The sequence below is a fragment of the Nesoenas mayeri genome (assembly GCF_963082525.1).
Source record: "Nesoenas mayeri genome assembly, chromosome: 6".
NCBI classification, from domain to species: Eukaryota; Metazoa; Chordata; class Aves; order Columbiformes; family Columbidae; genus Nesoenas; species Nesoenas mayeri.
Genome location: NC_137545.1, coordinates 42,766,529 through 42,772,591, shown reverse-complemented (window position 1 = coordinate 42,772,591; position 6,063 = coordinate 42,766,529).

The window sequence follows — 6,063 nt, the reverse complement described above, 5'->3', positions numbered from 1 at the left end:
AAAGTGGCAGGGGAAGGGAAGGGAAGGGAAGGGAAGGGAAGGGAAGGGAAGGGAAGGGAAGGGAAGGGAAGGGAAGGGAAGGGGGCATGGTGGGGCCACGCTCCCGCACAGGCCTTGGAACGCAGACCGGGCTTACGGTGAATGTGTCTCTGTTAGCGGCTGTATCGCGGTTCTTACAGAAAACCACTCTCTGGAGTTTGCGGCGTTAAGAATAAGGAATGTTTTCTCAGGATATCCAGTTGTCTGCAACACGTGTGCGTTGCCTTGCGTGAATAAAACAGTTTGTTTCACAAACACAGGTGAAGATTCTTCTGTTAAGTCCTGGCTGGAGAGAGAAAACCCACCGGAGTCGCTGTTTGCAGCGTGGGGGCCGGTGCTGACCCCCATGGCCCCGCTCCCCGTCCTGTGTCTGCGCCCCTGGGTCTGGGGGGACTCGTCATCACCGTGCTGCATCAGCTCCTTAACGAGCTCTGCTAATTGGGGCCCAGCGCTCTGGCTGAGCTGGGCTGGCAAGGGGAGAGAGGGGTGTACTTTGCCACCAACGACAAGGTGTTTATGCAGAAAGCGAACATAATGTTCTTTAAATCTGATTGTATTGCATGTCTTGAGTAACAGCAGCGGTTCTTACGGCTTATTAGAGGTTTTCATGGAGACTCTTAAACAAATGATCCTGGAGAACAGGAGCTGAAGGGAGACCTTCTGATCTCTGAACTGCCTGAAAGGAGCTTGGAGCCAGGGGGGTCGGGCTCTGCTCCCCAGGAACAAGCGCCAGGAGCAGAGGAAACGGCCTCAAGTTGCACCAGGGGAGGTTGAGGTTGGATCTGGGGAACAATTTGTTCCCCAAAGGGCTGTGGGGCATTGGAACAGGCTGCCCAGGGCAGTGCCGGAGTCACCAGCCCTGGAGGGCTGGACAGACGGACATGAGGTTCTCAGGGACGTGGGGCAGTGCTGGGGTGGGTTGTGGTTGGACTCGATGATCTTGAGAGTCTTTTCCAATCAAAATGATTCTACCATCCAGGATGATTTCCAGCTCATCCAAAGTAAGAATAAATCCTTGTGCTCTGAGGATTCCTCTGCTACTGCCCTGAGCAGGCAGCGAAACCACGTGCAAGCAGCCTCAGGTACCTGAGAACACCTCTGTTTGTTGTTATTTACACATAAATTGCTGCATTTCATCATTTCTTTACAGCCCTTTTGAGTTACTGACCCAGTGGGTTAGTTTCAGGTCACTTCAGGCTGCAAACCTGAATCTTGCAAAGCCAAAGCACCCACGGCATGCCTGGCAAATGCGTCTTTGTTTTCCAGTTCTCAGGTTTCCAAATCTCAACCTAAACGTGACTGTGTCTGAAGTGGGACCATGATGTGTTAGTTTGCGGGAGAGCATCTCAACGGGGGATGTCAGCCCCATGCTCAGGCACATTGCGATTCATATGTAAAGAAAAGTACCCCTTTAATGCTTAAACTGAATTTAAAAATCATCTAATTTAGACTACAGCATCCATGACCCACATTCATCTTTGACAAGGAAACCAGGCTGCCTAATTTCATCCCAGGAATTTAAAGAAATCGGGTTTGTGTCTGTGATGAGACAGAACCATTGGCACCGGTGGTGTGTGGTCAGTGTGGTGCAAAAGATCAGTTCAAAGACATGTTCTGCTGTTTTTCATTTCTGCGGGAGGTGTAATGTGCTTGTGGAGGTGTAACATGCTTGTAGTTCAAGCACAGGAGCAGGAAATCCAGGTCCTGCTTCCACTTCTTCCCCAGCTTTCCTCTTTAACTTCAACCAAATCGCTTCCTCTCCTGATGGATCTTTTTCCTCCACCATGGCGACCCCAGCGCTCTTCGCAACTGGGAGCTGGTGCAGATTAACACTGATCAAGCTCCGCTGTGCGTGGCCGTGGCACCTGTGGCTCAGTTGCAGCTTGAGGAGGTTAAGCCGGGCTCAAGGGGCCGGGACTTGCATGCGTGTCACTTCTCGGGACGCAGCGAGTGGGGACAAGGGACATGGAGATGGGGCGGCTGCAGCCCACGGGGCGGCGGATACCGGGACTCGGGGGTTGTTGCTGAACAGCAGACACCCGGTACCCTCCACCACGGACACCCCCGCGGACATCCCCCCCGCGGACACCCCCCCCGCGGACACCCCCCGCCGAAGTTCCTACCCCCACGGGGCGATGGGGCTCCGGGTGTGACCCCGGGTGCATTGCGGGGCGGGAACAAACCCGACGGTTGCCCCGAATCCCCCCGGGGGCGTTTCCAGCCGCTCCGCTCGGCGGGGCTGGGGATGGGGCGGGCACGGGCGTGTCCCTGCCCCGCCCGAGACCCCCCCGCGCCCGCCCCCCGCCCTGCCCTTCCCCTCCTTTCCCTTCCTTCCTCCCCTCCCCTCCCCTTCGCACGGCGCTGCCGCCGCCGCCGGGAGCGGGGCCGCCGAGCCGGGGGAGCCGCGGATCCGCCGCCATGGCCGCGGTGGGTGCAGCTCGGGGGGCGCTTGGGGGGTTCGGGTCGGGGGGTTCGCGGTGGCGGCGACGCGACCTTGATGTCTCTTGGCTCCCCCGGGGCAGGTGACGAGGGGGACGGCGACGCGGCGCAGCCGGCTGAAGCGCTCGGACGGCAGCACCACCTCCACCAGCTTCATCCTGCGGCAGGTGAGCGGCCGGGGGGCTGCCCGCCCCCGCTCGGCGGCTGCCGGGGGATCCGCGGGCTCGGGAACGGCGATCCGCGGGCTCGGGAACGCGCGGTGCTCCGGCTCCGGCCCCGCACAAGTTGGGGGTCGCTGCCTGTCCCCTCCGCCCCTGAGCCGGGGGGTTTGGGGACGAGTCAGAGCTGGGCTGGGAGCTGTAAACCCAGAAAGGGGCCTAAAAAACCCTCCCGAAGCCATGGTTCCTCCTGATACACGCATGGCTTGTGTTTGCGTTCGACTCCCGAGCTGTGATTTATACGTTGGGCTGGTTTTCTAGTGAGTCCCTGTAACGCTGATGGCAAGCAAGACACTTTTCATAAAGAATTGGAGCTGAGATTTGTGTGATCTTCTGACTGAGTATCTCTGAAAAACAGACGCTCACAAAGGTTTCAAGAGCATCGGCGTCTCCGTTTGGGGCTTCGGGCTCGTCAGCGCTAATTATACGGCAGCCCTGCTTCCCCTGGCGCTGCGTTACCCATCCGGATGAAACCTCCTGCTAGCAGTTACCTTTCCCTTTGCTATTTCCAGTCCCATGCTCTCCCCTGCCAGCTGTCCCTTGGGAGAATAAACGCCGACCTCCCGAGTCTCACTGAAGCATCACCTTCTCTCCTAAGTGATGCTGCTTAGAGTAAACGTTATTAATTTGCTTTAAAAGTAGAGGAGGTGGAACATTTTCGGGAGCGCAGACCTGCATCCCGCACCCCCCCAGATCCCTCAGCGGCTTCAGCAGAGATTTAAGGAAGCGCAAGGAAAGCAGAACTGGGTCCTTGACAAATTCGAGGACACTTGTCATGCGGGGAGCGTGTTTGGCGCAGGACGGGGAGGTCGCGAGGTTGGTCTGTCAGGGAAGCAGGTTGAGATAACCCGGGGAAGTTTGATTTTGCTTTGTGGTGCCTCTGTGCTGGTTTTGGGCCGGGAGTCCCCATTTGCAGCACCAGCGGGGGTGAGATGTGAGAGTCGCAGTGAGAATTTGGTGTTTGGTGCGATCTTGGCCATGCCACTTAGAGGTGCAACAAGGATAAGTAAACCCAAAGGTGGTTTCAGGCTGTGGTTGTGGCCGTTGAGATGCTGCAGGTGGCCGTGGGCCCTTTTTGGACACGTCCTGGAGAACCTCGCAGCTCGTCACAAGTTTTGTTTCCGCTGGTGGGTGGTTTTGGCTGTTGGCCCATTGTCTTTTTTGGGAAGATGGGGAGATTTGCTTTTCCTTCTGACCCCTGCCCGAGGGCTCCACCTTAAGGCGCTTCCCATTAGGTATAATGACGCGTTTGAGGGACACCTGGCAGAGGACGATGCTGTGTTGGGTGAAGCTCCCACATCAATAGAATTTCAGCAAAATGAAGCGATCCCCGCTCCACTCAGCCCAAATGAGCAGGGAGCAGAATTCATGGGATGTTCCTCACCCTGTGGGGATTCGGCTCCTCCGGACACTGTTTCTTGTGCACAAGGGTGTTTCTGCTGCCGCTTTGGTGCTAGAACGAGACCATTGTATGAGAATCATAGAACAGAGTCACAGAATCGTTTTGGTTGGAAAAGACCCTCAAGATCTTTGAGTCCAACCATAACCCACCCCTGGCACTGCCCCACGTCCTGAGAACCTCATGTCCGTCTGTCCAACCCTCCAGGGCTGGTGACTCCAGCACTGCCCTGGGCAGCCTGTTCCAATGCCCCACAGCCCTTTGGGGAAGAAATTGTTCCCAGATCCAACCTCAGCCTCCCCTGGGCAACCTGAGGCCGTTTCCTCTGCTCCTGGCGCTTGCTTCTAATCAGCCATTGTAATTAGTGATTTTTCTCTGAGAATGGGGCATTTTGGCTCTGCAGACGCAGTTCCAGCTGCCTGGTGTTCCTGTCCTCTCCATTTGCAATAAATGCCCCAAAAGAGTTTAAATCATCGTAGATCTCGTATGCGTTAAGAATCACGCACCAGCTTCTTGGCCAAGTCCAAAATACCAATGGAAAGTTAATCATCGCTTTTGTGTCAGGAGAAGCACAGATCCCACAGATTTAAACCCATTACTTGGCTTTTTGTTACGTTGCGTTCAATTTTCTGGTTTCAATCGATATAATTTACTGAGGGTATGAAGTTCAGACAAGCTTTTGAATCAGCGTTTTTGTGTCCGGGGTGGAGCGACCCCCCAGCCCCGCTGGGGACCCCGTGTCCTGGGCTGACCCGGCGCTGGAGCCGCTCAGCGCCGGACGGGAACACGAACAGCCGCTCTAAACTGTTCCTATGACGTGTCTGGTGCTGCTCAATTATACTGAAGAACCCCCTTAAGGGACAGAAGTCAATTATAAGACAATAAGTAGGCCAGCTGAAAACATATGCTTAGAGTTTTGCAAAATGCTGTAATAATAATAATTAATTTTTTTAAAAATTTTTCTGGGAGATTTTACATTTTCACCGCTTATTTTGTATATGCAATTTAATGTTTTTTTTTCTTTAACTTCTGATAGTATCAGTTTTATTACTTGTAGTTTTTAATAGAATCATTTTGGCTGGAAAAGACCTTTTAAGATCACCAAGTCCAACCATTAACCCAACACTGTCAAGTCCACAAATAGAATTTGTGTCACTGAGAAAAGTTAAGTGGCCTGTGAGGAACAGCAACAGTCACCCAAAGGTTGTGTTGGAGCATCGCTTCTTGTCCAAATAACCCACCATGTGTTGCTGGGGGGAGTCCCAGGTGGGTGAGCAGGGGGTGTAGAAATCATTAGTGCCAGAACTCATTCAAACCTATTTTTCATGTGATAAAGGTGCTGGATTGCCTCTCGGGTGGTGTTACCGTAGCTCGCAAGCCTGATGTGAAATACAGAGTTATGTGCTCGTTGATATCAGCAGGGCCTGGGGACAAAATCTGCTGGAGACACTCGTGGGAACTGGTGGAAATTCTTTCCAGCTCACACCAGAGATTTCAAGTGAAATCACCAGGTGTTCGGTCCAAGCACATTTAGGTTTATGTAAAATTATATTTAGGCAGTGCATTTCTGGAAGTTTTTTTTGCTGCTTAATTTTAGAGATAAATAATGCAAATTTTCTTTTAAGATGTATTTACACCTGGTGTTGCATCTTTGGCAATGCTTGTGCTTCCCCCTTTTCAATATAACTTTTCCCATGTAATATTGAGAGGAAAACAGCAGCGTTTTCTGCGGTTAGACTGGCTCTCAAGCTGTAACAACGTTTTTAAAAGTTACTGATATTCTGATAAAGTGAAGAAAAGGAGTTACAGCCTCCCAAAAGAGTGTTGTTGCTCTGTTGTCAGCCAGGTTTGTGTTGTGTGCGGAGACGATGTGCTGGTGGTTTCCCTCCCGTCCGGCGGGATGTTGGCGCCAACACCCGGATATCTCTGTGTTTGCTCGAGGCTGAACAGTTGTAGGTCAGATTTGGG